We start from the raw sequence: 13,321 nt of genomic DNA on the forward strand, positions 1-13,321 counted from the left end.
CCTCACATCTGCATTTAATGCAGTACTCCAGTTCATAAATATATGTTATTTAGTAGGTTATACAACAAAAAATATTGTTCATAAAGTGATTTGACATGGAAAATGGAATTTACTGGAATGAGAATCAAACCGAGAATGATTGCTTGCAAGGCACATGCTCTAACCACTACACTATTGCAGTACTGCTTCCTTTGCATGTATCTTGATACACTAAGGCACTGTACGAGCACATCCATTTGTGCACGAATCGTGCCATCCCAAATAGAACCAAGATGCTCTTCTCCAAAAAAAGGAAGCCAATCTGGTGGTCCCCTGCTATAAACAAACTATACAACAGAAGGAAGAAACTGTTGCACAAAAGAGGAAAATCCCAGGATGAAAAAAAATCCCTCACCAGCCTCAGTAAGAAGCTGAGATCCCTCATAAAATCCTCAAAAGCTAGTTACGCAAATAAAATTGCCAAAGATTCCAAAGACAACCACAAGGCATTTTATAGCTATATCAAGAATCTAAATGGCAATGCTCAGATCTGCTCTGAGCTACAACAGAATGGCATTAAATTGCTAACCCATATATACTGATCCCAAGGATATTACCAATATCCTGGCAGATCGATTTAGTGCCAACTTCACCCCCCTCTCACCCCCTAAAGGGCCCATCTCAATACCAAAAGATTGCCAAATTCTGATAATCACAGCCACACAGGTAGAAACAGCACTCTCCAAAGCTAAGAATACAACATCCATGGGACCAGATGACATCCCAGGCTGTGTACTACATGAACTACAAAATGAACTGGCACCCCACCTAAGTGTCATGTTTAATCATAGCCTCACCTCAGGCTTTGTGCCCACTGAGTGGCGCACAGCTACAGTTATCTCGCTCCACAAGGGAGGATCCACCTTGGATCCCAGGAACTATCATCCCATCAGTCTGACAAGCCTGATCTGCAAGGGCATGGAATGCATTATCATGGAACTTATAAACAAAGACATTGGCAACCTTCAAACACTGGACCCCACCCAGTTTGGGTTTGTGATCTTGTCTCCTGAATCTGATTGACTTCTTCAAATCAGTCTCCAGAGCTGTGGATGAGGGTAAGGCGGTCCACACAGCCTATCTGGACCTCGCCAAGTCCTTCAACACCATCCCCCATTCTGGAATCATAGATAAACTTACTAAGCTGGGCATAAATCCCTACATCACTCGATGGGTTGCCAACTTTCTTACTGACAGAACCCAGACTGTAAAAGTAGCTGACTCCAAATCCAGCTCTAGACAAGTGACAAGTGGAGTACCTCAGGGTTCAGTCCTGGGATCACTCTTGTTTGGCATTACTTCTCTGAAGTACAGGCCAACACTAAGGGACTCTGGCTAACAAAGTTTGCAGATGACTGCAAACTGGGAGCCATTATTGAATCCCCAAATGATGTCAATATTCTGCAAAAGGGCCTTACAGAAACAGATGCCTGGTGTCAGAGCCATGGGCTCAAGCTTAATGCCAAGAAGTGTATAGTTATCCCCTTCAGAAAAAAAACATGTACCCATGAACTACCACATAGGTGGCAGGACACTAAACATCGAAAGTGTGATGAGAGACTTAGGGACACAAGTGGACAGTGGTCTCACTTTCGATAACCACATCGCCACAACAGTCAGGAAATCCTTCTATGTGGCACACCTCATCACTAGGGGCTTTTCGTCCAGAAAAAAGGAGGTCATTGTCCTACTGTACTCATCCCTCATTAGACCCACTATAGAGTATAATGCCCCATTTGGTATGTACCTCACAAAACATCTGCAACAGCTGGAAAGGCCACAGAAATACCTCACTAAAAGAATTACAGGCCTAAAGCAGATGCCATATGCTGACCATCTAAAAAAACTCCAGCTATACTCTGTGGCATATCATCTACTCAAAGGCGATCTCTGCTTAATATACAAGGCCATGTCAAACCCTGAGCTGTTGGACAGGCTCCACTTAAAGAAATCCCAATCCCTCAGAGCCACACGCTCCAGGGATCTAAACCTGATCATCACAATGAACAAAACATGCTGGAGGGATAGGTTCCTGACCCAGAGACTCCCCATACTCTGGAATAGATTGCACATACATGTCAAGCAGAGTGCCTCATTGGCTCTCTTCAAAAGAAACCTTGATGATTGGATGGGAGATAGGAAATTCACCCCGGGGATCATGTTAGTCACCCTGCTAGACAGGGGCCCAGAGAAGTAAATATTGTGGGAAAAAAATTTCAGGGAATTTTTATGGCTAGGCTTGCATAGGCCTTACGGCCGATAGCCTAGTACCAACCTATGAACCTATGAACCTATCTTCTTGTGCCATTTAAGCTACAGTATGCGTAGCTAAGCAATGGGCAAACCCACGCACCTATGGTTAAATTAATCTGTTTGATAAAAAAAGTGCTTATATTATTATATTTTAAATACTGCTCTTATAAACTTGGGGGGTTGTTGCTAGGGTACCAAGATTTGTTTTTATGTACATTTTCTGATGGATTTGATGTCTGACACTCATATGTTTGCCATTATTTCAGATGAGATCATTCCAGTGATTTGGCATGGTAAATGAGGGACAGGCCAGACGTATGTGCCACATATCTGGACATTCTGCATTGATCTATGCTGTTGGGGGTATGCAACCCCCTATGAGCAGTCTCGCTCACTGTAATTTCCACATGGCAGTTCTTGACTGCAGGGGCATGTATATTGTGAGAGCTCTGCTCTCAGACACGCCCCCTGCACTTGTCCATGCTCCGTGTCCGTTTAGGAGCTGAGGCAGTGCGCCTTCATTACTATGCATGGCGCACTGCTGTGCTGCTCCTAAATGTTCACTTCCATGCAGGAATAAGCTATTTTTGCATGGAACCTTACTGAATCCCGGGGATGGTGTCAGAATGGGATCCAGAAGCAAGACCGAGAGACACAACTAATATACAAGAGTGAATCATCCCTAAAATGAACATACTTTGCAAAACAGGTCAGAAACAAATTTTAGGTATTAAAACTTGTTCCACACTATTTCTTTTTCACAAAATATAAAATGAGGCATAAAGAACTTTCTAAATGTTATTTGCTTAAAATGAGATGTATGATATTGATAAAAATATTTGAATTACTACAGAAAATGTTTGAAATAAAGTCTGAATCGCATAAAATATGTATTTTTCGTATTAAGCAAAGGTACCTGAGTTATCAGATGTGTATACACATGTTTTTGTAGTGTCGCATTAAAGCTATTTTGCAAAAGTACAGCCATTACAGGGCATATTACACAAAATATAGCCATTACAGAGCATATTTCACAAAGTACAGTATTTCAAAGAGTTTATTGTGCATTTGAATGTTATTACAAGCTCACAGAACAGTTTGTTTCTACATAATTACAAGGGCCATATTTTTCAGTGTGTTTGTGCATACATTGTGGGCATGGCAGATGGATTTCAGAAACCCAGTGCACTTGTGTTTGACAGTGATATTGCTGAGAACTGGAGAGTGTTTGAGCAAAAGTACAACATTTTCATACAGGCTGCAGTTCTGATAAAGATGATCTTACAAAGCCATTTATTCTGCTTAATTTAGCTGAGTCAGAAGCCATAGAAAGGGAGGGTTCATTTGTGTCTGCACCTGCTATCTGTACTGGAGAGGGGGGAACCATCATATTGTTATATACAGGCTGAGTCAATGGAGGATCCTGAGTGCTTAAAATGTAAATTTATAGAAATGTGTAACCCCCAGACAAATATTACAATGGAAAGGTATTTAATTTATACAATGGATCAAAAGCCTGGAGAAACTTTTGTAGCATATATAATTGACCCGAGGAACAAAGCTAAAACATGCAGATTTGGTGATTTAAGGGATGAGTTGATTAAAGGACATCTTTTAGATGCTTTAATACATAGAAACACATAATGATGGATACCAGCATCATTAAAATGGCTAACAGACAGATCTTACATACATCCATGCTTACATCTCAACAGCTAACTACAAACTGGTAGTCAAGCTTGCACATGTTCAGTATTTATACATTTGTGCAAGCCCTTGGATAGCTTCTTAAAGGTATATACACACACATTGACCTACATTCTGCCTCTTAAAAAGATTACCCTTTGTAAAAAAATATCATGCATTACTATATACATTGGAAACAAAACACAGTGTTCATGTCTAGGACAGACACTTCATATCTGCTACAGAGTTTAAAGATGCGACCATATCTCATAACATAACAGTTTGGACCAAATTTAGCAACAGGGACAGTCTGTGGTACACAAGTCATATCAGGAACTTCTGGATTCATCACAGGAACAGGAATGTCCTTTGGAACTTCCTCTGGAATTGGAACACTGGACAACACACTCTGAGATAGTCATTCTCACAGGCTATGTGTTGTGGTATAGGCTCAGACAACAGTATTAAATGCTTCTGATTCTGCCTAAAGTCTGCTTCTTGTGATTCCACAATGTATGATCTCAGCTCTGGACAAATATTCTTCATGGCACCAATCCGATCATAACCTTTGGACGTTTGCATCATTAGCACTCCTTTTCTTAATGGATTGAGCAGTTTGCTGGTTTTGTCATAGTAGGACTTCTGGGTTAGAGGCTTCTTCAACAGATTGGCTTTCACTGACCTGTTGTTCTTGACACATAGAACCATCAATTGACTACTAATTGGTAATGTGGTTCTGGTTTGTCTCGACAGAAGTCTCTGAAGAGGTGAACCAAGATGTTTATCATGAGAAACATTTCTGAGATTCAAGAGATTCAGGAAAACATCACTATTATCTCATTTTGACTTCTCTAGTAATTGATTTGCACTTTGAACTGCACATTTATGCCAAACCATTTGACTGCAGATACTCAGGGCTACTCATGACACAAGTAAAGTCCCATTCTTGAGCAAATCTTTTAAACTGTTGGCTTGTAAACTGCATGCCTTTGTCAGAGATAAGTGTGCAGGCTACCAGGTAGTGTAAAATGATGTTTCATCTTAGTAATGACGGTACTGGATGCAGGTGAATCTCGAACCAGTTAGAGTAAGAGTCTACTAACACCAAATAATGTTGACCATTGCATTCAAAAATGTCGTTGGCTACTGTCGACTAAGGTAGTTTATGAATCTGGTTTAGCTAAAGTGGTTCCTTTTGTTGATGTGGCTTTGTACTATTACACACAGAACAAGATTACAGTCTATGTGACATAGAAGGTCAAAATACTAGACCTCTCGCCCTTATTTTGGTAGAATTGACTCCTGGGTGACCATGATGGAAGATAGTAATGTACTCTGGTTGCAAGGAATTTGGACCAATTATTTTTGGACCTTTCAGAATGATACCTTTGTCAGACAAAATCTCATCTCTATATGGAAAATAAGGTTACACATCTTGAGGTAAACTCAATTGCTTTGAAGGCCATCCTCGATTAATAAAGTGGTTGAGCCTTTGTAAAACTGGATCTGTGGCTGTATGATCTTTCAGCTCATCAAGATGTGTAGAATAAAAATTTCTCACTTTCATGACTTCAAAATCAAGGTTCTCATTCTCATGCTGTTCTGTGGTATTTCTGGGCAATATGGATAACGTATCAGCAAGATAAAGAGGTTTGCCTTTCTTGTGGACAAGATTGAAATGATATTTTTGCAATCTCAGCATCATACATTGCAGTCAATCTGCAGCTGAATGCAGAGGTTTTCTCAAGATAGTGACTAGAGGTTGGTGTTCTGTTTTGATCTGGCAAGGTCTACCATAAACATAATCATGGAACTTTAAGCATGCAAACACAATTGCCAAAAGCTCTTTCTCGATCTGGATGTACTGCATCTCAGTTTGGGTAAGAGTTCTTGATGCATAGGCAACAGGTTGGTCCTCTTGTAGAATGACTGCACCAAGACCAAATTTTGAAGCATCACAGGAAAGTATAACTGGCTTATGAACATCATAATATCTCAGAGTTGGTGGACTAGCAATTCTCTGTTTCAGGACTTCAAATGATCTTTGGTGTTGCTCTAACCGTGACATACAGGTGATATCCAGGGTACACCTACCATCTCCCATCCAGTCATCATGATTCCTCTGGATGACAGTCAATGAGGGACTCCCTGGATAACCCGTACTGGGAGTTTAGTCGTGAGTGGAGTGAGCTTCTGGGTTATGGACCAATCGGTACAGCATGTCCTGTTTATGTCTGTGCTGGGGTTCAGGCCTGTCATCTGCATAGGTCACCAGCATTCAGATTTTACATGGTGCCAAATGTCCATTGATACCAGCTTGGTCATGGCTTTATACATCAGGCTCAGATCACCACCAGCCAGGCGGTATGGCACTGTGTGGAGCTGCAGTTTGTTTAATCAGGTGACACATGGCATCTGTTACAGCTCTGCGATCCTCCTGGTGGTGTATTTGTGGGGTCTTTCCAGTTGATGCAGGTGTCTGCTAAGGTACATCCCTCAAGGGCCATTGTACACAATTGTGAGGCTGCTGATGGATGACTGGAGAGGCACATTGACCTACCCTAACCTAGCTGTGCTTACCTTCATGATTAGGTGGGTATATGGTATGTTTCTGTAACCACTACAGACACATGGTTGTCACATGCAGGATATTTATCACCTTGTGTCCCCAGGTCTCTTATTGCTCCTGATGTACTTACTGGGTTAACACCTATGTGGTAATTTCTGGCCATGTACTGTGTTTCCCCAGGGGATGACTATACACTATTCTGCATTTAGCTTGTTGACATGGCTGTGGCACCACTTGTCTGTTTCTATGTGTGCCTTTTGTACGATGCTTGTGTCAGCTGGAGGGTCCGATATGGTGGGCAGTTTGTAGTCTTCTGTGAACCTGTTCAGACAGAGTCCTTCCATGTTGGCCTGTACCTATGTGACATATATAGCATACAAGAGAGGTCCCAGGACCATGCCTTGTGGGATGCCAGTTGTACCTGGTTTGCAGTCTGACATGGCTGCAGCATGTCTGACCAGGTCAGTTCTGTCCTTGAGCTGGTATGCAACCCATCTACTTGGATAGGGGTTTATAGTTAGGCTGGTGAGCTTATCTGTACTGACAAACTAGGGTATTGTATGGACGGGTTTAGCAAGGTCCAGATAGGCTGTGTGATCCACATTCCCCACATCAATGGCCTTGGTGCGCATTTCACATGAGTCAGACATGTTTAAGGGGCAGGATCTGCCCTATGAAAGCCACACTGGGTAGGGTCCAATGTCTGTAGGTACCCAATCTCATTATTCCTGGTATCCATGATCATCCAATGCCAACCTTAGGAAGCAGGTTTGCCAATAGCTTAGCATTTTCAAAATCATCCATTCACAGCAAAGTGTGGGAATTGGCTCTATTTAAACTCCACAGGCAGGAATACATATCATAACTGGTTGCAGCTTCCTCCTGTAGGCACTATGACCGGTGTGAGAGAAGGAGTGCACTTCTGGACAAAGCGCTGGGGCATCCAGGAGTCCAAAGTCATGGCAGGACTCCTTGTTAAAGACCATGACCAGAGACTGCTGCAGGGCCAGTTCCAGGGTTCCCAATATAAAGCGGAAGCCTGGGACCCTCTCGCCCATGACCTCACCAGTGCCACTGGCATACCTCGAACTGGTGAGCAGGTCAGGCATCACTATGCCGACCTGAAGTGGAGAAAGAGGGAGCTCTTGGATCAATGGATCCAAGAGGCTAGGCAGATGGGTGATGTCCCCTTATGTCTTTGACAGTGGCAGACAAGTGGGTTGTGAACTGGGAAGCCTATGCCTGTAGATTACAGAGGTTGCGTTGCGAGGCAGGTTAATAATACTCTTGCATGTACTGTCATAAAAAAATGAATCTAAAAGCAGTAGAAAGTTAATTTCCAGTATAAAATCTGTATTATGCAAGGCATGTACTGAATAAACCAGACAATATGGCAGGAAGAGTCTCATATAGGTTGTATGTAAATAAAAGGTTAACAGCCTGGCAATAAAGGTCTAACTGCTGGACTGCTTGTGTTTACTCTGGTATCATATGGTGATGTAGTGTTGTAATCTCTTAATAGTACTGTTTTATTAAGCATTGTTACCAACACTGTGCTACATAAATAAAATGTGTAGGAATGTCTGTATATGACTGTTGTAATCATAAGGGATCATATTGTACAACTGAGAGAGACTTAGACAGAAAACAGTGAAAAGAAAGCGAACATAATCCAAATAGTGCACTCAACTGTGATGTGAAGTATTGTATTTTTAGCACAAACAGCCATGGTTACTGGGAATGGTAGTAAGCTGTATGCAGAATCATACCCCACAACTGTACAGATATTGTCAGAAAGTCCAAATAATTGGTGTAAGTCCCTTGCCTGTCACCCTGTCCCTCTGGCAAATCAGTGGGATGATCCCAGAAGTTTAGGCAGCAAATAATGATATACAACTGATTGTCACACATCATAACTGTCGGGAATATATCCATAAGAACAAACCTGTCACACTAGCAACTCACCAAAGTGTTATGAGAGTAATAAGCAAAGTATGTCCCAACTCCATCCCCATGTTGTGAAGCTATGACCAGAGTGTGCACAGTAACAGAGTGAGACGTATGTGCAAAATAATAATGTGGAATCTGATAATATATGTGACAACATTCAGGTAATGTTAAGAAACATTTCCCCCACAGGTCTGTCAGATATGAAAACTGTGCCTAGAAATAAAAGATTAAAATTTTGGACTGGTACTGTTTAGTCTGCTAATGTATGGCAGTGTTAGTGTAGCAGTATCTCTGACTAATAAGGTATTACTCATCACTGTCATCCACACAGTGCTACATAATAAAACTGTCTAGGAAACCCTGTATAAGAGTGCTGGAATTACAAGGTCAGATTGTAAAACCAAGGAAGACTTATAGAAAGAATTCAGAGAAAAGATACACAGCAAATATCTATATAGCACACCCAGCTGTGATGTACACTGTGTTATTTTAGCACACACAGCCATGGTTCAAATCCTGGGAGTGGTAGTAAACTGTATGCAGAATCAAACCCCTCGACTGTACAGATCTGTCTGGAATGTCCAGGGAATTGGCCCATATCTACTGCCTGTTACCCTGTCCGTCTGGCATATCAGCGTGCTAATTTCTGACATGTAGGCAGCATTTAATGTCAAATAACTGACTGTCAGGCCTGTAAATATTTGGAAAATGTCTATGAAAACAAACCTGTCATTGTACAACTCACCAAAGGTTTATGAGGGCAATAGTCAAAATATGTCCCGGTTTCCCCTGCATGTTGTCGAGACATGCCCAGAGTGTATGCAATAAGAGATGGAGAGGTATGTACATAACATCAACCTGGAATCTGGGAATATGCATAGAAACAGTCAGGTAGTGTTAACAAACAATAGCTCCACAGGTATACCAGGTAAGAGGTGTATACTGCAGGTAAAACACAGTTCATGTATTTAGTTGTCGACATCCATACCACTGTCCAAACTAAGGCCATATGGTAGTGTAATAATACATGTAAGGTACAGATCACAGCACTGACTAGGAAAGTAATGAGAACTACAGGGATATACAAGTTGTTAATTGACATCCCCCCCCCCCACCATATCTGCAACAATAATCTAAATACACAGCTCATTGGGTATGTGTACAATTAAATCTACTGCTGGGACATATGTCCTATTGTTTGATAAATATTGAAATTTGTTTTTATGCATGTGCCATGTTGAAATACCCCCACATTGGTGGCATACTGCCATCAATGTACCTGCATGTTGTTGTAATGGTCAGTATGGTTCCATATATGCATGTGTTCTGTTTGCTATGCAACTGTTGTTCCATATCTGGTGTTTTGGGTTAATGAGAATATCTATGCATGCTGTTATACCTAATCCTGGAATGTGTTGACTATTACTAACCCACATATGTTGTAAAATTGAAACACCATAGCACGTTTGGGAAGGACGGTCCCAGCGAACCCACCTCTCCCACTTCATCTGCCCATGGCACGGGGCACCAGCACATCTGGGGCCCACCCTGGGGCCTCCTCGTCTGCTGGTCCTGCACCACCTTCAGGTGGAACCACCTCAGGGGATGGGGCTCACCTGCCCCCGGGAGAGGACAGGATACTGTCACCCATTGTCAGATCTGGGGTCTGATGCATAGCGAGCTCTGCAGGGAGTTTGGAGATCTGCTACGCCAACTTGAGGGCTGCATGGCACAGCTAGAGGGTCAGCCAGCCCTTCCTACTCAGCCCCCAGCATAGCCACCTTTGGGGCCATGAAGGTGCAGTGGTGACTGCCCATGGGTGGGGACCTCAGAACCACTGTTTCCACTAGGGGGTTCATGGGCTTCTGACTTCCAAACACCCCTCCCCATCCAATGCGTTTACCCCCATGTGTCATATACTACCCCTCTATGCTGTCTTGTCTGTCTTGTCTGTTATCCTACCCAACCTATATCCCCAAATATACCTACTATCCCTCCCCAACATCCCACTCTCACCTTAAAAAAAAGGGCAATCTGTTCCCAAATAAAAGTCTCGCCCCATACGTAGCTGTCCATTTCACACACGTGTCCACTGCACACATGTAATCTGGTCTAATTGGCTTCACAATATATTCTTGTTGTCCTCACCCCTCTGTCAGGGGTATGAGTGTCCACAATTACCTCCAAATCAGTGCATATGCACAGCTGCTGCTGTAGAATTAATAGGCAGTTATGGACCTTCCTACACCCGTCCTGCACATCCCTAGCTATTTTCCCTACTGTTTTTCCCTCTTTGTGCCCCTTTTTCACCACTTTCCTATCAACCCTTTTTCATTTCTTTAAAAGAAATTAGCATGGGGGTAAGCAGGAGTAAACACTTTTAAGCAGCAGTAAGCGGGTTTAAGCTTCTTTGCACAGGGATAAGCAATGCCTACACAGGTTAAGCAATTTAGAAGCTAACTGAGATATAAGAAACTGTAACCAGAAGTTAGTGGTGCTTACCTTCACGCAAACCCACTTACAACTGCTTAAAAGTGCCTTAATCACTCTGTATCCAAAGGTTCTTGTTGTGCCCAGCAACAAAATAAACAGCCTTTGCAAGTCTTGAACCCAGGACCCTGCACACCACAGCGATTTACCACTAAGCCATGTCATATATACATAACCCTGATGTTTTCACAAACATATCATCCAACGCAGTCAATCAACAGTACAGGAAATGTATTTATACATGTAGATGTCTGTGTGTGTGTGTGTGTGTGTGTGTGTGTGTGTGTGTGTGTGTGTGTGTGTGTGTGTGTGTGTGTGTATATATATATATATATATATATATATATATATATATAGATATGCATATATATATATATATATATATATATATATATATATATATATACACATATGCATCTATAGATATGTTTACATGTATATGTGTGTATATATATATATATATATATATATATATATATATATATATATATATATATATAGATAGATAGATACATATATATAGCAATATATAAATACATGTATATATATATATATATATATATATATATATATATATATATATATATATATATATATATGTAAGCAGATACATATATATATATATATATGTGTGTGTGTGTGTGTGTGTGTATACATATATATATATCTATAGATATAAAAGAAGACATAATGAATACATATATGACCAAAAGCACCATTAATGGGGGTGAGGGGCCCAAGCTAAATACCTCTTGTAAGTTTTGATATCACCCTCTCTCCACAGCCAAACAGATCTGCCCTGCAACACAATACCAACTGTTGCAAGTCCCATACCCAGGACCCTACACAACATGGTCACAACATATTAACAGTAATCCATCCCACCTGTATGATGTCAGGATGGTATAGGGAATGTACAATGTGAAAGCAATAAACATTCCAAAGATACATATACACACACACACATATATATGCAGATACATGTATATATATATATATATATATATATATATATATATATATATATGTAGATACACATACACACACATAGATATGTATAGGAAGATACATATGTAGAGGGAGCACAGCATATTGAACAGACAGTATTCCTACAGTTGCCACCTTTTCAAATGGACAGTGTATGATTCACTCATACAAAAAACAATTGTTGCCTGAAACATATACCCACAGAGAAGTCAAAGTATATGACACCACACACACGTTTGCATACATAAGAAATGTTTATTTGTGTACTATTACAGTTGTATATGCCATGTCATATAGCTAAGACTTTGATATACATACTAAATGAATAATGCAACTCTCAAGCAGATAATTTTATACAATAATCTGAAAACATAACATATGTTGCTGTCCAGGCCATGGCCTTCAAGTAGTACAACAGTAAAGAATGACTGGGCCAGAGGATAACAATCAATCAACAGTAGGTAATGCAGATGTATAGTTCATTAGCCTCAATCTACACTCTGTTCTCAACCCCTAGGGGGCAAAGAATTAAGTTGCCACAATGAGGATTTATCTGTTACATAATGCTTAACCGAAAACATCACAATCACACTAACAAACAGAACAGTCTGTATTATAGTAAGGACTAGGCCACCAATGTTCCCAAGGTGAAATGTATGGTAATGTACAGCCATATACCTTAAGGTGACTTACTACCGATATCCCTCACATGTTGTAACAGCCTAAGTTATATATGGTGCTACCCCTCACCCATAGACTGACTTACAGGGGCATATAATACTATTACATACACTGACCTCTGGACTGCAGAAGGGCACACGTTTTGTGCAGCTGAAGCCCAAATATATATGGACCCTACCCCACAATATGTGTGGGGGCCACAACAGCACTGGGATAATGGCAGGAACGGCAGCATGACATAATCACAGGCCACTACATAACAACCCCTTACTGCATGTCATATGGACAAAGCATGGTATATAGGTGGAGGCCAGAGGCCACAACAAAGGGCTATATGTGAAATAGTGTTGTTATACACTGAGAAAGTTGCTGGTGTTACAGGATAGTCTGCAACATACCCTTAGTCCGGAATATGAAGTCAGAAACACAAATGGATGTAGCCATGTACTGATAGCACTCAACACACACAATGCCAGTAATATATCTGGCACAAGACTTGTGTGGTAGACAGACAAAACATAACAGCAAACCTCTGGCCATCATGTGGATAGGCCCACAGTTGAGAGCTATGCAGACAGACTGCATTCCATGTTAAACTAGCATGTGCACACAAACCCTGTAACACTGGTGCTATACATTGCATTGAACAACACTACTCACACTGTC

Source organism: Protopterus annectens, chromosome 4.part0, assembly GCF_019279795.1.
Source record: "Protopterus annectens isolate FY-2018-M chromosome 4.part0, PAN1.0, whole genome shotgun sequence".
Lineage (NCBI taxonomy): Eukaryota > Metazoa > Chordata > Ceratodontiformes > Protopteridae > Protopterus > Protopterus annectens.